A 20,978-nucleotide genomic window follows, 5' to 3' on the forward strand; every position below is an offset into this window, starting at 1 on the left:
AGGAGGAGGACGAAGTGGCGAAATACCATATTTATTTACAGAAAGCCCTCTTCCTAAGAGCTGAATGGGTGTTTTCTGCATCACGTCTTCTGAGAGACTCAAGACTGAACTTCTATTGGCTGGGTGAAGAATCATGACAAAATTAAGGGAGGATTTCTTAACTACTACTGAAACAGATTCAAGTAATAGCCATTTATATTATCTAATCGTTCAAATGTATTATCGCTCTTTGCTATATGCAGCAAGGTGCTGTAAAGGATGCAAGGGTGGATTCCTGACCTTCAGCAGTAATTTGATAGGGAAGCCATACTTTACATTTGAAATGTATTAAATATTAGCAAACTGTACTGCAGAGTGACATCATAAAAAATAAATTGTATTTATTAAACTTAATTTTAATGAAAAAACAAATCTACTTCTGCTAATGTCTGTAGAAGAACATTTTCTTCAACTTTTTTTTTTTTTTTTTTTTTTTGGGGACAGAGAGAGACAGAGCATGAACGGGGGAGGGGCAGAGAGAGAGGGAGACACAGAATCGGAAACAGGCTCCAGGCTCCGAGCCATCAGCCCAGAGCCCGATGCGGGGCTCGAACTCACGGACCGCGAGATCGTGACCTGGCTGAAGTCGGACGCTTAACCGACTGCGCCACCCAGGCGCCCCATAGAAGAACATTTTCTAAATTAACTAAATCACATGGAGTTACCAGTTTTATGGAGATAAAATATTGCTAATCAGGAATTATAATACAGTTAGATATAAAATCACTTAAGTACGAAAACATTTAATATTTTTAAATGAAAAGCATGTTATTGGCAGTAAGTAAATAGGAGATTTATAATTCCCCATGCCAGAAAGGGTATCATCAAGAATGTAAGCAATTAATTGGGGCACCTGGGTGGCTCAGTCGATCTGGCTTCAGCTTAGGTCATGATCTCATGGTCTGTGAGTTCGAGCCCCACATCGGGTTCTGTGCTGACCGCTCAGAGCCTAGAGCCTGCTTTGGATTCTGTGTCTCCCTCTCTCTCTCTGCTCCTTCCCTGCTCACAGTCTCACTCTCTCGAAAAACAAACATTAAAAAAATAAAAAAGAATGTAAGCAATTAAGGAAAAATGGACAAGGGCTGGTTAGAAAGAGGACTCCCCTTTGGGAATCTGCACAATGTAAGTTGGTGTTATTTGTTATAAATTTCTGTCATAGGATAAGAATTGAGATTTCATTAAAATCAGAACTAGGCACAAAAGAGAAATTTAAGGGCTGCCATGAGGTCAATATGGAATCAAGAGAAGGGAAAATTATTATCAACTGGTTGAGACATTTATCAAGGTTTCTTTGACAATGTTTTTCTTTCAGTGATACAGGTGCTGAAGGGGGCTATCAAAACATTTCTCTCACACTGAGTGCCTACTGTGTGCAGAGGTTCTGTGTTCATCAAACAACCTGCTTCTCATAGTTTAGTTTTCCAAATAGAAGGAAAATTCATTAATTGGGCAAGATAATTATTCATCTATATGGCAATCCTATTTCTTATTAAGAAACAATAAACAAGGGGCACCTGGGTGGCTCAGTCAGTTAAGTGTCCAACTTCAGCTCAGGTCGGATCTCATGGTTTGTGAGTTCAAGCCCCGAGTCGGGCTCCGTGTGGGCAGCTCAGAGCCTGGAGCCTGCTTCGGATTCTGTGTCTCCCTCTCTCTCTGCCCCTCCCCCGTTCATGCTCTGTCTCTCTGTGTCTCAAAAATAAATAAACATTTTAAAAAAGAAAAACAATAAATGAACTTTGTTATTAAACAGAGTTCATGTGAAGTTTGGAAAACATAAGCCCCTTTATGTTTTTTTTTTAAGTTTATTTGTTTATTTTGAGAGAGAGAGCACGTGCACAGGGGAGGGGTAGAGATAGAGGGAGAGAGGGAGGGAGAGAGGGAGGGAGAGAGAGGAAGAGAGAGGGAAAGAATCCTAAGCAGGCTCTGTGCTCAGCACAAAGAACCATGTGGGGCCTGACCTCACAGAACTGTGAGATCAAGACCTGAGCTGAAACCAAGAGTCAGACACTCAACCAACTGAACCACCCAGGTGCCCCTAAGCCCCCACTATTTTTAAGGCAGATCAACTCTTTCCAAGTGAAGCATTAGAATTCAATGTGAGTAAAGCATTAACGTTTGGACTAATATTTGTCAAAATAGGGGAGTGTTTATCCTTTGGTATGTTTTGGTATATTCTTGGGGTATCTAAATTCTGTGACCATCAAAAATGTTTATACCTGGCTAGATTAGTGAGTAGAGCATGTGACTCTTGATCTTGGGGTTGTAAGTAGAGCCCCACATTGAGTGTAGAGCTTACTTAAAAAAATAAAATCTTTACAAAAATGTTTGTATTAAGAAAGAATAAATACAAGAATATTCTAAGGGGTGCCTGGCTGGCTCAGTCATTAAAGCATTTGATTACTGATCTCAAGATCTCTTGATCTCAGGGTCATGAGTTCAAGCTCTATGTTGGGTGCAGAGCCTACTTAAAAAAAAAAAAAGTATATTCTAAATCCATGGATTATCATTTTATAATTCAGCACTACATGGCATTTTCAATATTCCAGCTAATTTTCAAGTTTACATTTAAGATATTGCCAAGTGATGCCTTGGAGAAATAGAATTTATCAAGTGCTGGTAAGATATGCTAATGTTCAACTAACGACCATCTTGTGTGCCACTATCATGTTCATTTAAATTTTTTTTAGTTAAGAAAAACTAAATTCTTGTGGTATAATTAGTAAGTAAAAGACATTTTCACATTATAAGACTTAGGTTCTAATTTAATAAACTAAGAATTTGATTTAACATCATGAAAACAACATACTACTTTAGAGTGCTATACTAGTTCTATGATAATGAATTTACTTATAATCAACACAGACTACATAAATAAGTGGTATTTACAATAAAGGAAGGTCAAGTAATATGCAGTTACCAATTCAAGCAAGTTCCAACAGAAATAACTGCAGGATTAGCCAAATAAAACCTGTGCTGTAGCAGTCAGTATCTGATATCAAGTGGATGTATTCTGTGGATTTGTCTTTACAAGAACCTGCTTGCCAACCATTCATTGGTGAAACTGTTGTAGTAACAAAAAAACTTCTCCTTAAATTGTTGTTTTCCAGATTTATATTCTGGAATACTCTAGCAAATAGACTGCCCATCAAAATAATGGATTAGTGGTCTAAAACAAGCTCACTGTTATAAAGGAAACATAATAACGATGGCTAAAATAATGTTCCATTGTGCCAAAAAATTTATCTTTTTATACTATCAACATCAGCAAAACCCATTTATTTTCAGTAAATGTAATTGATGAAAATTGTTCTCTTTAGCTATACTGATTTTATAGTTTTATTTTTACTTAACTGGAAAATTGGTTTGATTTTATAAGAGCTGTAAGTATAAGGAGTTCTGGGTTGTCTGGCTGGCTCAGTCAGTAGAGCATGTGACTCTTGACATTGGGGTTTTGAGTCTGAGTCCCATGTTGGGAATAGAGATTACTTAAAAATAAAACCTTTTTTTTTTTTTTAAAGCACAAGTAGTGTTTTAGTGTTATTTTATGTATGTTTTTTTAAAATTTTTTAATGTTTATTTATTTTTGAGAGAGAGAGAGTGCATGAACAGGAAAGGGGCAGAGAGAGAGGGAGACACAGAACTCAAAGCAGGCTTCAGGCTCTGAGCTGTCAGCACAGAGCCTGATGTGGGGCTTGAACTCATGATCTGTGAGATCATGACCTGAGCTGAAGTCAGACGCTTAACCGACTGAGCCACCCAGGCACCCCTATTCTGTGTATACTTAAGTTACCCTGAAATAATAATTTTAATCAACGTTGGAAATACAGATGAGCTAATATTTCTACATACAGAATCTATGTATTTCCCAGTTTGCAAAATGCCATTCTAGGAACTCAAATATGTGTATGCCAAAGCTCACTGCAGCATTACTCAAAATAGTCAAAAGGTAGAAGCAACACAAATACAATCAACTGATGAATAAATAAAACATGATTTATAAATACAATGGAATATTAATTTAACCATAAAAAGGGATTAAGTTCTGATGTATGTTACAACACAGATGAACCTTGAACACATCCTGCTAAGTGAATCTGCCAGACATAAAACAACAAATATCGCATGATCCTGCTTTCATGACCTATCTTGAATTGGAAAATTCAGAGATAAGGAAAGACAACTGGAGGTTACACTAATGTGGGGGAGGAGAGGATGGGGAGTCGCTGTTTAATGTGTAGAGTTTCTGCTTGGATTTAAGAAAAGATTTGGAAACAGTAGTGATGTTTGTACGACACTGTGAATGTAACTAATGCCACTGAACTGTCCAGTTAAATATGGCTAAAATGGCAAATTTCATGCTATGTATATTTTACCACAATAAAAAAAAAGTTTAAAAAAATTCTATTCTAGACTTCCGCGGAGATGATGATATTCTCTCTCTATATTTATATGCATATATGTACCCACATACACGTACACACACAGAGTAATCATCTCAAAGTTACACAGCTCAAGGTCTAGATATCCTTAGGTAAAGAAGCAGTTTTCCAGATTAGGATTTAAGGAAGTAAGGAAACTCTGTGACAGACAACAATTTTACCTCTGGCTCAAAGACACTCCATAAAACAAAGAGTCCCAATCTGATACAGAAGTGAGGTAGCCACTGTCTGTCCATAAAAACGTCTTTATGGGAGTACAAAAATGTCCGAACCCATCTGCGCTTACAGTAAGCTACATGACTGTTACTACTGTTTCCAGCTGGCTGATTTCTTCCTCTACCTCCCCCCTTTCCTCCTTTGCCCCTTCCCTACTTCTTCTTCCTTTATGGGAAGGGTTACAGAGGAGTTGTAGTTTGTTAACAGAGCTGGGGAGGAGGTATTCTGTTAGTTTTAATTTATCTGGCCTTTCTATATCTTTATATGGGGAGATGAGTCAGCCATTAGCTCAGTCTGCCATGGTTTCAGAAGTTGACTAACACACAGGGTCCAAATGGCTGACTCAGAGAGATTAAGAGAAGTAAAGTATCATAATTTAAATTAAATTTAGCTAAATATCATAATTTAAATACATTTAAGGGAATTTAAGTTTTAATTTTCTTCCTTTAAAGTACTTTTAACAGTCTTAAAATAACATTTTAAATTAATAGCTTCATCTTCAGAGCAATCCCTTTCCCTTGATTCAAAACGTATTTTTATTTTGACAAAATTGCCTTCTTGAAAAAAATTGAGTTATGATTGACATATAACATTAGTTTCAGATATAAAACATGAAGATTCAATATTTATATGCACTGCAAACTAGTCACAGTAAGTCTAACTAACATCCATCACCAGCACAGTGACAAGTTCTTTTTTCTTGTGATAAGAACTCTTAAGACCTACTCCATTAGCAACTTTCAAATATACAACACAGTATTATTAACTGCAGTCACCATGCTGTATATTATATCCCCATGGCTTATAACTAAAAGTTTTTCAACCTAATCCCAAATTTAAATATGTTTAATATTTGAGAGCTGTCATAAAATCCTTAAAGATTCTGTTTTTAAAGCCTGTTTTACATTTTTTACATTCCACTGATACAGTCTCTATGTATTTATGTGACATATTATTAATAAAAGTGAGTTCGCTTCCTTTTTGAAAGAAAGTAAAGATACTGACACCACTCTATTGATCTATACAAACAACACTCTCTAATGAAAGAAATAGTTGATGAAGACCCACATCAGTAGGCTGGCAGGCTCCATTTACACCTTAGGAACAGGAACAGGTTCTTCTCCCTGGCTATCAACAGCTATGACCCCCCATGTAACAGCAGGACTGTGTCACACAGGGTCCCTCTCTCTGCCTGTGATGTGACACTGACAACAAAGACAGTAGGTATAAAAAAGTCCAAGGTACATGTCTACTGTCCATGTCAACTGCTCCTTCTTGCCCTCTGGTGCATGTGACATTTAAAACATTCCAGGGACCTGATCTCGGAGGTCCTCACCAATTCCAAGATTCCAGAGAATCCATCAAAGTATGATAGTAAAAAAAAAAAAAAGCAAGTAGCTCATTCAATCATTCAAAGGAAGTAGTGTCCTTCACACTGTGCATTCAAAGTCAAAGGCTTTCAGATGTGGGGCCAACAAGGTGGAGCAGCATGGAAGTTTTCTGCTTCTCTCATCCTTGAAATGCAGCTAGATCAGTACCAAACCATCTTGCACACCTAGAAAACTGATCTGAGGATTAACACAACAATATGCATAACTTGAGTCACAGAACTCAGCAGGAACATGGCACGGAGGGATGAACTGGGGAAGAGAGAAGCTTCAGAGGGCAGGGAGCTATCTTTGCTTGCAGAGAGAGGATGGAGACAGAGGGAGAATATGGGAAACACATTCCTCCAAAAGCAGCTGGAGAGAAACAGTGGAAACACCCATAAGGGACTGAACAAGAAAGGGAGAAAGGAGAAAGGGCAGGGTTTAAATACCATTAGGATTCTATAAACAAGGGAGTGCAGAGTCTGAAACTCTGCAGCTGGATACCCGGCAGAGCTCTGATGGGAAGGGTGAATCCTCAGGAGCAGACAGTGAGGTCCAAGGGGTCCTCGGGCCACACAGGGAGAGATGGTTACCCTGAGAAGTCATTTGGTAGAGGCTGTGTGGCTTCCCTACAGGCAGAGGTCCCAGCAGACCCCAAAGAACAAACACGTTTTCTGGTGTTGGAATAAGGACGTTAGGGAGCAGTGAAGCCTGGTGCCAGATGTGTGTAGTGATTTACCACAATCCCTGAAACGCTGCTGCTACACGATCCCACAAACTTTCTGGGGCAGGCTGGCAGTCTCTGGACTGCAGCAGTGCAGTCACACAAATGTTCATGGGGGTGGGCTGGCACCAGCCATTGCTCCGCAAGCCTCTCAAACGGTCAGAGCAGGTCAAAGCTACAGGGCCCTCAGAAGTGAGGGGTTTGGAAACACAGCCCCATGTGAGATAAAACTCAGGAGGGAGGTACTGCCTGGCAGGCTGACAGCTTGGTTGCAGACAGCATATAAGTGGGGAGTGGATGAAAGCTGGAGACAGAGGAGGGGTGCTTGATTGCTGGTTGGTGAGAGCACAGAGTTCTTTTTTTTTTTTTAATTTTTTAAATGTTTATTTATTTTTGAAAGAGAGACAGAGTGTGAGTGGTGGAGAGGCAGAGAGAGAGAGGGAGACACAGAATCAGAAGCTTGCTCCAGGCTCCGAGCTGTCAGCACAGAGCCCAGTGTGGGGCTTGAACTCACAAACTGTGAAATCATGACCTGAGCTGAATTCAGATGCTTAACCTACCGAGCCACCCAGGCGCCCCGAGAGCACAGAGTTCTGATGCTAGAGACCAGGTAGCTGGGTGACACCGTTTTCACCTCTCCCAAACATGCGCATGCAGGCATACATGTACCACAACAATCCACCCCAGTGAGCTAAGCAGCGCCATCTAATGGAGAACGGAGCTGTTGCACCAAGCCCCATCCAACTGTGCTCTAGAGGAACACTACATGTCTCTCTGCTTACTTAGTTTACAGACTATAAAGTGCTTCATAGTTTAACTTCTAGGGGAAACTGGATGTAATTTCATGTGTATTTCATTCTGTTCACTGGTCCATCTATTCATTTTTTTTTCTTTTTGTTTATTTTTGAATACCAAAAGAGAAAAAAAAGTATTTTTATTTCTGTTCTTCTAAAAAAGATTTTTGGTTTTTTCTACTATATTTTTTATTTTTTGTAACTTTTTAATTCTATTCTACTTTAATCATTTCATTTTAGTCTATTTTACTGTATTCATTTTTTCTTAATTTTCAAACATTTTCTTTTTCTTTTCTTTCCCTTTTTTTCTCTACCAAGCTTCTTTCAACAGCCAGACCAAAACACACCTAGAATCTAGCATCTTTTATTTGATTTTTTTGTGTTGGTTTTAATTTTTTAACTTTCTTCCCCCAAAATGATGAAATGAAGGAATTCACCCCAAAAGAAAGAACAGGAAGAAATGACAGCCAGTGACTTAATTAACATAGATACAAGCAAGATGTCTGAACCAGAATTTAGAATCACAATAATAAGAATACTAGCTGGGGTTGAAAATAGATTAGAATCCCTTTCTGCAGAAATAAAAGAAGTAAAAGCTAGTCAGGATGAAATAAAAAATGCTATAACTGAGCTGCAATCTAGAATGGATGCCACGGCAGCAAGGACAGATGAAGCAGAGCAGCGAATCAGCGATATAGAGAACAAACTTATGGAGAACAATGAAGCAGGAAAAAAGAGGGAGATTAAGGCAAAAGAGCACGATGTAAGAATTAGAGCACTCAGTGACTCATTAAAAAGGAATAACATCCAAATGAGAGGAGTCCCCAGAAGATGAAGAGAGAGAAAAAGGGGTAAAAGGTTTATGTGAGCAATTCAAAGCAGAAAACTTACCTAACCTGGAGAAAGGCACAGACATCAAAATCCAGGAAGCACAGAGAACTCCCATTAGATTCAACAAAAACCGACCCTCAACAAGGCATATCATAGTCAAATTCACAAAATACTCAGGCAAGGAAAGAATCATGAAAGCAGCAAGAGAAAAAAAGTCCTTAACTTACAAGGGAAGACAGATCAGGTTCACAGCAGACCTATCCACAGAAACTTGGCAGGCCAGAAAGGAGTGACAGGATATATTCAACATGCTGAATCAGAAAAATATGCAGCTGAGAATTCTTTATTCAGTAAGGCTGTTATTCAAAATAGAAAGAAAGATACAGTGTTTCCCAGACAAACAAAAACTAAAGGAGTTCATGACCACTAAACCACCCCTGCAAGAAATTTTAAGGGGCACTCTTTGAGGGGAGAAAAGATGAAAGAAAGAAAAAAAAAGACTAAAGCAACAAAGACTAGAAAAGACCAGAGACCATCACCAGAAACTCCAACTCTACAGGCCACACAATGGCAATAAGTTCATATCTTTCAGTACTCACTCTAAATGTCCATGTACTAAACACTCCAATCAAAAGATATATGGTAACAGAATGGATAAGGAAACAAGATCCATCTATATGCTGTTTACAAGAGACTCATTTTAGACCTAAAGACACATTCAGATTGAAAGTAGGGGATGAAGAACAACCTATCATGCTGATCGCCACCAAAAGAAAGCCAGAGTAGCCATACTTATATCAGAAAATCTAGATTTTAAAATAAAGATGTAGGGGCTCCTGGGTGGCTCAGTCAATTGAGCATCCAACTTCGGCTCAGGTCATGATCTCACAGCTTGTGAGTTTGAGCCCCGCGTCGGGCTCTGTGCTGACAGCTCAGAGCCTAGAGCCTGCTTCTGCTTCTGTGTCTCCCTCTCTCTCTGCCCCAACCCACTCGCATTCTGTCTCTGTCTCTCTCAAAAAAAAAAAATAAACATTAGAAAAAAATCTAAAAAAATAAAGATGTAACAAGAGATGAAGAAGGGCATTATATCATAATTAAGGGGTCTATCCACCAAGAATATTTAACAACTGTAAACATTAATGCTCCAAACGTGAAAGCACCTAAATACATAAATCAATTAATCACAAACATACAGAAACTCATTGATAAAAATACTGTAATAGTGGAGACTTCAACACTCCATTTACAGCAATAGATCATCTAAACAGAAAATCAACACGGAAATAATGGCTTTGAATGACACACTGGACCAAATGGACTTAACAGATATATTCCAAACATTTCAGCCTAAAGCAGCAGAATACACATTCTTCTGGAGTGCACACGCAACATTCTGCAGAATAGATCACATACAGAGACATAAATCAGCCCTCAATAAGTACAAAAAGATTGAGATCATACTGTGCATATTTTCAAGCCACCACACTATGAAATTCAAAATTAATCACAAGAAAAAATTTGGAAAGATAACAAATATTTGGAGACAAAAGAACATCCTACTAAAGAATGAATGGGCTAACCAAGAAGTTAAAGAGGAAATTAAAAGGTACATGGAAGCCAACGAAAATGACAACACCACAGCCCAAAACCTCTGGAACGCAGCAAAAGTACTATATACTCCCCATAAGAGGGAAGTATATAGTAATCCAGGCCTTCTTAAAGAAGGAAGAAAGGTCAGAGCACCGGGGTGGCTCAGTCAGTTGAGCATCCAACTTCGGTTCAGGTCATGATCTTGTGGTTTGTGGGTTCAAGCCCCACATTGGGCTCTGTGCTGACAGCTCAGAGCCTGGAACCTGGTTCAGATTCTGTGTCTCCTTCTCTCTCTGCCCCTCCCCAACTTGTGCTTTGTCTCTCTCTCTAAAATAAAAAAAATATTTTAAAAAATTTTTAAAAAAAAGAAGGAAGAAAGGTCTCAGATATACAACCTAACCTTATACCTTAAAGAGCTGGAAAAAGAACAGCAAATAAAACCCCAAAGAGAAGATGGGAAATAATAAAGATTAGAGCAGAAATCAATGCTATAGAAATCAAAGTCAAAAGACTTTCTCCAAAGACTTCTTTGTCTCCAGAGTACCAATATGATCCAGGATCAGTATATTCCCTCAAAGTTCAAGAAGATAGGAGATTATCCCACACTTTTTAAAAACAGAAATTGTTGGGGCGCCTGGGTGGCTCAGTCGGTTGAGCGTCCGACTGGCTCAGGTCATGATCTCACAGTCTGTGAGTTTGAGCCCCGCGTCAGGTTCTGTGCTGACAGCTCAGAGCCTGGAGCCTGCTTCCGATTCTGTGTCTCCCTCTCTCTATGCCCCTCCCCCACTCATGCTCTGTCTCTCTCTGTCTCAGAAATAAACATAAAAAAATTTTTTTTAATAAATAAAAACAGAAATTGTATATATATGAGAGACTGAGAAGAAATGAAATATTGATTATGGTTATATCTAGGTAGCAAAAAGACTCATAAATAATTTTAACTTTTTAGGTATTTGCAAAATTTTTACAATGAGCTCATATAATTTTTTAATCACAAAAAAGCAATATATGCGTGTAATATATATGACCAGAAAATATAAATATAAAATAAAAATATTTATTTGCATGGAAATTTTTATTTTCTCTAGGACTGGATCAGGAAGAAGTAAAACTCTTTCCCTACTTTCCTAGAACTACCCTAGACATACAAAAACTAGGTAGTTAGCCTGTAAGCTGTGAGTGTCTCCTGACATCGGTCTGGAACAAATCAGTGTTCACTTTTTTTTTAATTTTTTAAAAATGTTTATTTATTTTTGAAAGACAAAATGCAAGTTGGGGAGGGGCAGAGAGAGAGGGGCACACAGAATCCGAAGCAGGCTCCAGGCTCTGAGCTCTTCAGCCCAGAGCCCGATACAGGGCTTGAACCCTGAGATCATGACCTGAGCTGAAGTCAGATGCTTAATTGACTGAGCCACCCAGGTGCCCCTTTAATTTATTTTTTAATGTTTATTTTTGAGAGAGAGAAAGAGAACATGAGCAGAATCCAAAGCAGGCTCTAGGCTCCGAGCTGTCAGCACAGAGCCTGACGCACGGCTTGAGCTCGAATTCACGAACTGTGAGGTCATGACCTGAGCCGAAGTCAGACGCTTAACCCACTGAGCCACCCAGGCGCCCCTCACCTAGGGTATTCTTGAAAAAGGCCACAGATTCAGAGAGGCCATGAGACCACAGATGTGAGTACTGAAAACCTAAATCTAGATTGATTTCAACCTACTCAGTATCTGCACTTTTATTAAATGATCTCCTCGCACAGTTTACATCTGCTTCTGTGGCCCCTTAGGGAAGCCTTTCCTACATTGCTCATCCTCTACAATGTCTGGCATAACACCATATGAGAAAGGTCGAATACTTTATATATATAAGCAGCATTCAATCTTACCTGAAGAACATATAGTATCTGATGATAATGATACTTAGTGTGTTGAAATGACTGCTGTGGAGAGTCTGCATTAGTAAATGTTTACTCTGAGCCGCAAAGTGGAAGAGTAAGATGCCAGAGGGTGCAGATCTGCTTCAGGATGCACTCTGTTTTCTCACATGTACAAGGGCTATTACTAAGGCTACTATTTCATAGGAATGACAGTCAATCAGTTACAGAACCACAGCAAAAGCCCCATCTGAAATTTATGCTCACTAGTTCATTATTGATTTAAACTTTCAAAATGAAGACTTGTACTTAGCCTCTTGCAGGTTCTGCAGTCCAATGCAATCCCATGAACACACTTCCTTGAGAGTCCTTTCCTGCTTTGTTATTCCCTACGCATGCCCTTGCTTTGACATTGCACTTTTTCAGAATGAGAATGTAAAGCCTTGCTGGGTCTTAAATCCTCCATTTCTAGTATTCTACCCAATACATTTACCATATACAGTTGACCAGATTTAAACTGTATGGGTCCACTTATAGGTAGATTTTTTTATATATATAAATACAGTCCAGTACTCTAAATGTATTTTCTCTTCTTTATGATTTTCTTAATAACATTTTCTTTTCTCTAGCTTACTTTATTGTAAGAATATGATATATAATACATATACAAAATATGTGTAAGTCAACTGTTTACATTATTGGTAAGATTTCCAGACAACAGTAGGCTTTTAGTAAGTAAGTTTTGGGGGAGCCAAAAGCTATACACTGATTTCTGACTGTGCTTGGGGAGGAAGGTGATTGGCATCTCTAACCCCCAATTGTTCAAGGATCGACTCTATTTCCAAAATCACCTCTGAAAGCCAGCCTTTTGTCAAGTCCACACATTTTCTGTACCTACTATTCTCCCTGAGCACTGTGGTATAGACGCTCCCTGCTATAGACTGAATGTTTGTATTCCCCAGAAATTCGTATGTTGAAGTCTAATCTCCAGTGTCATGGTATTTGAAGGTGGGGCCTCTGGGAGATGACGAGGTTATAAGGGTAGAGCCCTCATGAAAGGGACTGTGCCCTTATAAAAGAGAAACCAGAGAGTGCCCTCTCCCCTTCCACCATGTGAGAACACAGCAAGAAGATGGCCATCTATGAACCAGGAAGCAGGTACTCACCAGAAGTCAAATCTGCTAATATATCCTGATTTCAGACTTCCTAGCCTCCAGAACTATGAGAAATCAATGTTTGCTATTTATAAGTCACCCTGTCTTTAGTGATCTGTTAAAGCAGCCAGCTTGGGCCAGTGTCATAAAAGTCCACAGCAATTCAGCCAGGTCTCTTAATGAACAGGATGGATTTGACTCGGCCACCAGTCTTGTCAGTACAGCATAACTCTCTTCTTTAGCACTGCAGGGCCCATAACCATTGTACTTATTAGCAGCAGAAGGTAAGGGACAAAGTAAAGTTTTTGAGTTAAAATGTCCTAAAACAGTATTTACAAGTCTATAAGGTCAAAACACCTAGCTCTCACAGGCAAGACACAGGTGGAAAGAACTTCCCTTCTACTTCAGGCTCTGATTATAAAGATAATGGAGGCAGAGCGCTCAATCTCAGTAATCAAAGGATTTCCATGCATCAGACCACAAAAACCAGGGTCAAAAACAAGAAAATGCTGTTTAATTAATTGCATTTTTTCCCCAAGAGTATCATGGCTAGGCGCATTTTCCTAAAATAAAAGCTTGATTTCTTTTATGTTTGGCAAGACGGAAAACCAGCCCCTCTGCTCCTAAAAATGCTATGCCACAAGAACAACTTACAAAGTAGGCTCAGATGACTTTCAATCCCATACTTCATCGCCAGAGTGTCATCCACAGGTCAAGCTCTCTGACTCACTTTAGGCTTAATGAGTCCCATTCAATAACACAGTCACATGACAAGCAGCAACCCTCACAGTTCTGTGGGTTCTCGTTCAAACGCTGCCCATTAGGTATTCAGGGAAATAAAAAAGGATAAATGAATTCAGCTTCCATAATATCATACAGCCTATATTTCTAATGATGTTGACATCAGAAAGACTTCTCTCTGGAAGGAACATGGATAGAAACACTAAGAAGAAAAAATAAGCGAATCATTCTACCCACTGGCCATGGTCCCAAGATGGAGCCATGTGGGATTTATTACAAACATCACCAGTGCTGGGAAGCCGGTGGTTTTCCCAGTAGGTTGCAGCAGCCTCCACGTGCAACCATTCAAGACAGCAGCCTGGGCTCCTATCCAGGGATCAGGCGGCTCTCTAGTTAAGGACACATTCCCAACTAAGGGCAGGCTAACCTGGCAGGATGGAAAGGCAGCTAAAACTGAATGAGACAAATAATGAAGATTCAAGAGCAGGGATTTAAGAGATCTTCCCAAATCATAAAACGGCTAAGAGATTTTACATTCTTCATGCTCACAAGAGAATGTCACTGTGATGGCATGAAAAAGTCCAAAACATTGTAGGCAATCTGCATTCGGTTTGGGTGACAAAACTACTTACAAGCACCCTGCTTTCCACAAAACACCCCGTGCAACTCGGTCACAGAGACCACTTGGTGTTAAAATTACATAGAACCTCTTCCCGCCCATCCTGCCTCCAAAGAAAGCCCTTGAATAAGCCTTGAAGTATGAACTAATGAAGGATTAGGTTTTTAAAAGACTGAGTAGCAATATAATTTAATCAAACACGGGACAGGTGAGTGGAATTTAAATTCTAATTCCAAAATGGATGGCCCTAAAGCTGCCTTGGTCACCATGGGCCTTGTTCTCTTCCTAGAAAATGACTTTGCTCGACAAAATTATCTTTCAAATTCCTTTATGCTTTAAATTTCTATCCATTTCTATAAAAAAAAAAACCTGATGTATTATTAATAGTGCTTTATACAGAGTGGGTACTCAATAAATATTTGATAAACTGAATTAACCACAGCATATTAGGACATCCTCTAGAGACCAACAGGCTTGAGTATGAATAGTGGCTCTGCCACTTATAAACAAGGAAGTTATTTAACCGTCTGGGCCTCAGTCTCCTCATTTGCAAGATGGGGACAGTAATCCTATCTCAGTGCACAGCAAATGCCAGGTGTTCAACCAATGCTAATTCCTTTCTCTGACATCCTCTTTCTTGATAATCAATTCATCCTCAGACTCAAGTCAACCTTCTGAGCAAATTCAAATCTCTTCCAGCAGTGATGCTCCTGTCATATTCTGCTTGTTTTAATTAGCTTCATTTATTTTATTATATGTGATTTTCCATGTTTAGGTAAGAATATTTCCATGTTTTTACCTAAATGCAGTACTTTAACATTTTCAAAACGCTTTTCTTATTTGACCCTCACAAATAAGTTTGCTATTTTATTGTGTTTAAGAGTGAAGAAAACTGGGTCTTTGATTTGATTTGTGTAAGCTCACTTCAGGAGCCGGGTCAAAGTCTAATAAAATTTGAATCTAGATATCTTACACCTCTATATATTTTTTATATTTTTAATATATTTTATATATTTTTATGTATTTCCTCCCTCTCTGCAAAAAAAAAAAATGCAGTCCAATAAAAATAGGAGTCCTTTCACCTAAATATTTTTTTTTAAGTTTACTTATCTATTTAAGTAATATCTATACCCAACATGTGGCTCCAACTCACAACCCCAAGATCAAGAGTTGCATGCCCTTTCAAATGAGCCAGCCAGGTCCCCCCATCTAAACATCTTTTATTGTAAGCTGCCCTTGCTCAAAGACATTCCAATTTGCAGACACAAATAAGCTCCACAATAAGAGCTACCATTTATTGAGTGCCTACTATGAGCCAGGCCAAGCATGTCACGTTGACTGAACCTTCAAATCCTCACAGCACATCATGAGCCTCGGGCCTACTACTATTGCCCTTACACAGTGGAAGAAATCTAGGCACAAGGAAATTTTAAAATTTGCCCAAGGGCACAATAAATGGCAAAGCCAGGTTTTTGAACACAGGTAGTTTGACATCAAAGCCCTACTTACAATCACTAAACCATCCCATTTTGCTTTATAAGCTTTATTTGAATACAGGATGGAATGTTAGTTTATAGAACATCCAAAAATGACAACAGGCCTAGACAATTTCAAAGCTCTCTTTAGTTACAGAGGTGTGAGAAACAACTCTTCACTGACTCCCTCTTAGGGCCTCCGCCCCCACTACAAATTTCCATGCCTTCCTGACACTTGACCATGCAGTAACACGTCAAAAACCAAGATCCAATTCTCCACAGGCACTAGCCCGTCAGGCCAGCTAGCAACAACCAAATTTATAGCTAATAAAACCAGTTAATTGCACAGCATGAAGTACCCTCTCTCTATGCAAAAATTACATGGTTAGAAATTTTGAGCGACTCTCACAATCTGATTAGTTAAGTGCTTTATAATATTACTCTACAGTGCAACAGAGTTTGATTATTTACATCCCATAAGAGAAATGTTTGCCACATTTATTATGGAAATCTGCAAAATCATTTAGAAGAATTCAGACAAATTTAATTTTAAAATAGTCTGAAAAGTCCTTTAATACCTTAGACCCCACTTAGACAGTATCTTGAATACCTGGATTCTTCAGCTAAATTAATGATTTCACTATTTCTGGGTTCTGTCAGCACACTCAAAACAACTTAATGACAAAGGCATGTATGTGACACCTGCCAGATGATTTTTTTTAAATATCAAACCCTAACAAATATAGAGTAAAAATAATCTGTATTCAGACTCTGAAGAATGGAAGGGATCTGCAGTGTTCCAGGCTTTTCTTTCACTGTACCCAACTACAAGCCCCACCTTGAAGCAATTCCACTATTAAAGGCAAAAGATCATTCTCCTCTCAAGGTTTGATGAAAAGAGCCTCCCGTTCCTAATAACCATCACCACCAACCACGATAACCTTTCTTTTTACTAATCTTCTTGCTGAAATCTAAGTGATTTGTGCTCAGTAGAGGCGGTGAAAGATAACATCCGAAAGCTAATCTTTTACATTATCGTTTCCCCTAAGCCTAACAATTCTAATTCTTACCAATTTTCTTGACGTGTCTTATTTTCCAGTCTTTTGGTTATTTACCTATATCTATGCAAAGACAGTCATGCTGAAAACACAGATAACTGGCATTGGGCAGAGCCACCCAACTGAACATACTCACTTTTTACCCTGATGTTGGGGTATAGTGTCAACTTGTTTATTGTGGCTCTCCCCAAAACTGTCTTCATATTCTCCTCCCATTTGAAAGAAAATATTTGATGTTATTATTTAATCCAATCATGCAAAGTTATAATTCAAGCAAAATAGGCTTAATAAAAGAAATATTTCTAATTTTCCTGAACTGACTTGTTTTTATCCCACTGCTCCAGTGATTTTGTAACAACCTGTCATGTTACGTTTTTCAAGCTGACTGCTAGAAAAGCTTATATCCAAATTTGCTGCCCACATCTAACAATACAGAGAACCTCATGGGGGTGTTTTTGTGTTAGCTTCCTTCCCACTTCAATTTTGTTTCTCACCATATTTGTTCTCTCCCTCATTTTCATATTTTTAAATTTTTTAATCTTATAATTTGTATCTTCATTTTTTTAAGACCTTATTTTTAAGTAATCTCTACACCCACTTTGGGGCCTGAACCCACAGCTCCAAGATCAGGAGGGACATGCTCCACTGACTGAGCCACCAGGTGCCCCACAATTTGTATCTTTATTAGTTGCTTTAAATAATTTTGGCAAGCACCTTTTGGGATGAGCACTGGGTGTTGTATGAAAACCAATTTGACAGTAAATTTCATATATTAAAAAATAAAAAATAAATAAATAAATAAATAAATAAATAAATAAATAAATAATTTTGGCAAGAAAGCCATATAATATTATTCAGTAGTGCATCTCAAATTAGAGTCCTTAAGATTCCAGATCTACAGATAGATCCTTGGTGGCCCATGAAATCAAATTCAAAGAAACACTGGTCTAATTGAAGGGCAAACTCTTGTTGACCGATCTACATATAGAAATAACTGTTTATTTGACTTTCTCTTCTCTAGGAGACTTCAATAGCATTCTACTTTAGCAACCTATGACCATCCCTTAGACTTTTTCATTTCCCACCCATCTCAAACTTAGAAACCCCTCTCTGACCTCAACATCTTATCCTGATTCCCAATATCTGCTTTTTCGTTGACCCATTGAGGTCTCTTATTCTTTAATTCCTTTTGGTTTTCCTTTCTAACCAACTGAGGTCTCCTGAAAGAAACAGAGATCCAAAATAACAGTTTAAACAAGATAGTTTATATTGTCTCAAAATAAGAAGGCCGCAGGAAGCTCAATATGGTTGCTGCACAACTATACTCTTCTACCATCATTAGCACTGGCTTGCATCCTCGAGGTCACCTAATAGTTACAATATAAAACTCCTGGGGTTCCAAGCCATTACGTTCACGTTCCAGGAAGCAGGAGGGAGGGAACCGCGTAACAGTTTCCTCCTACATCAGCCTCCTTTAAAGAGCTTTCTCAGAAATCTCATCTTACTTTCAGGAAAGATGGAGAATATAGTTTTATGCTGCGGGAGCACATCTAACAATACATGAATCCTAAGGAAGACAAGGAGAATATATATTGGGTAAACAACTAATAGTTAATGCCGTATGTACCATGCTATTTGTGATCAAGATTCTGTCTAATAAAAGGATCTTCAGGATACTACACACAACTTTGCACTCCTTGGTCGAATACTGCCCATACTCTATAGAGCTCTAATTCTCATCCTACCCATTTCTAAGTATGGAGAAATCCAATAATTACCTTTCTATACTTCTCAGTGCTTTTAGACAAGCTCTTATGACAGAAATGTCCTGAGAGAATTAACATGGTGTATTTACAGTCTGTACACTTACTGAAAGCTAAAAGATGACAGCAATGATTTTGAGTATCTTCAACTGGCTCCCCTTTTCATCCTCCATTCGTCCAACACATATTGTCTATGTGCCAGGTACAATTTCTTGGTGCTGAGAATAGTGATGAACAAGATAGCAAAACCCTTGCCTTCATGGAGTTTACAGTCTACTGGGGGAAGATAGACAATGTCGATATCGAGAAATAAATAATTTTCCTGAGCCAAGTCTAACATCCTTTTGCTGTTCTAACCCTTGTCATCCTCAGATTACTAGGAATACTCTTACACTGGGGAAACAGGCAGAGCTGTCTTCCGCTTTCCTACATTACACTTACTGTCTTCCTTTCTGTCTCAGAGAAAAAGATACCCTTCCTTTCCCCTAGACCTTACCCTGACACCTGTGTTCTTTATGCCTCCCTTTCTTCCCTCAGGATATTCTGCACCATCAATTATGTCCTTTCTGGAATCTTTCATCTCTCTCTAAGTGGTCATCTAGGTTTTAAAAAATGCTTGAGTTTCACCTCTCCAAGAAACAATTTTCCTTGACTCTCATCTTCTTCTCAAACTACATTCCTAAACATCAAAACTTCTTGAAATAATACTTCACCCTAAATTCTCTTTCTTCACTTTCTATTCACCCCTTAAATCCCATTATATCTGGCTGGATTTTTATTCTATTGTTAAAATTTCCCTAATATCTGAATTCTGATCTTTTAAATATCCTACACAGTTTCTATTCTGAGTTTTCAAGTTCAACATAACCATGCTTCCCCTTAACATTCTGATATTATCTTTAGCTTCTATACTTGTGCTATATCCGGGTATGAATGAAAACAAGGATGGGACAGGCATTGTAAGTCAAATGAAAATAAATAAACCACTACTGTCAAGGGCTTACACAACATCAAAGGGAAAATAAAAGTGTATAATAACAAGATGCAACACAACCACCAGAAGAATAAAGTGCAATGGAGGATCCATGGGGACACTTGGTGAAGGTGAGGGGTACTGGAAAGCTTCAACTAGACCATGAATAATGGTTTCGATTTGGATTAGTAGCTAGGAAAGGCTTGTCCTTCCAAGCAGAAGACATAGCAAGAGATTTGGTGGAGAGGCAGCATGGGGCAGCAAGTCTGAGGAACAGCAGTAGCACCTCTGTTTGGTTGGGAATGTACAAGATACGCAGGAGAAGAGAAGTAGGCAATGGAATTGCTACCACACAGCAACAGGACAATATGCCAAGCTGATTTTCAGGTCGCATTTCACTAGAAGCAACTCCTATAAAGTAAAAACAAAAACAAAACAAAACAGAACAAGAACATATTAGTTACCTCAAAGAGACCTTTCAGAATCAGTGAGGTGTACAGAGGTGAAAGAGTTATTAATTTCCTACCATGTGGAACTTAAAGGTCACCTGTTCCAACTGTTCTCTTCATAAAGTTATCCCTTGAGGTATATTCCAAGAAATAGTCACCCCACCTGTGATTGATCACTCCCAATGACAGGTTAACACCAGGTGATGCTTTGTTAGGAATTGAGAAATGATTGATCTAAATGGGTGACACTGGTGACAGGCCGAGTGACCCTAAAATGAAAGATCATTCCAGGTCAGGAAGACAGGAAATAACTTCATTGAAAGTATTAAGATATTTTATAGAGTACTGTGTGTGCATGTGCACATGCACATGTGTGTATTTGGTGACAGTGAGACATGGTCAGCCATAATGGCCCAGAAAACAGAGAGATAATAAGGGAGGGAGGGAGAAGAGATGTAGGGGAGGGGTTAAGGAATAATAACTTCCCCAGTGAGAAGGGTCCTCCTGCCGAAGGGTAGATAAATCAGATTATCAGCAGAATGTAGTAGTATTAGAATAGATTCAATTCCCATTACTAACTCCTCCTGCTCTAAATCCATACTCACGAAGCAAGGTCTTTGTGAGTTTGTTTCCCACATAACTCACCTACAAATAGAAAAGTTTTTAAATCAGCAAGTTGATTTTATTCTTCAGTCACAGTCAAATATGTGAGAGTGATTTAGCGTCCTGAGTCCACTACACTCTGAACTCTTAAGATGAAATTTCTGAACACATAAAACAAAAGCTACCTTAGTAGGGGTCTATTTGGGCAGCTTTGCCCAGGAGGTACCTTCACTATATCCTTGGGAGCCGTAAGATCTCCTCTAGCAGGAAACT

At 38.7% G+C, this 20,978-nt stretch overlaps 1 protein-coding gene across 4 annotated transcripts in view; it reads right to left on the reverse strand.

Moving 5' to 3' along the window:
• MAP3K20 (mitogen-activated protein kinase kinase kinase 20) overlaps positions 1-20,978 on the reverse strand; it is a 191,713-nt gene that overhangs the window by 97,616 nt on the left and 73,119 nt on the right. The window lies entirely within an intron of this gene.

This window comes from Panthera pardus, unplaced genomic scaffold (assembly GCF_024362965.1).
Source record: "Panthera pardus isolate Hobbes unplaced genomic scaffold, ASM2436296v1 HiC_scaffold_10, whole genome shotgun sequence".
NCBI classification, from domain to species: domain Eukaryota; kingdom Metazoa; phylum Chordata; class Mammalia; order Carnivora; family Felidae; genus Panthera; species Panthera pardus.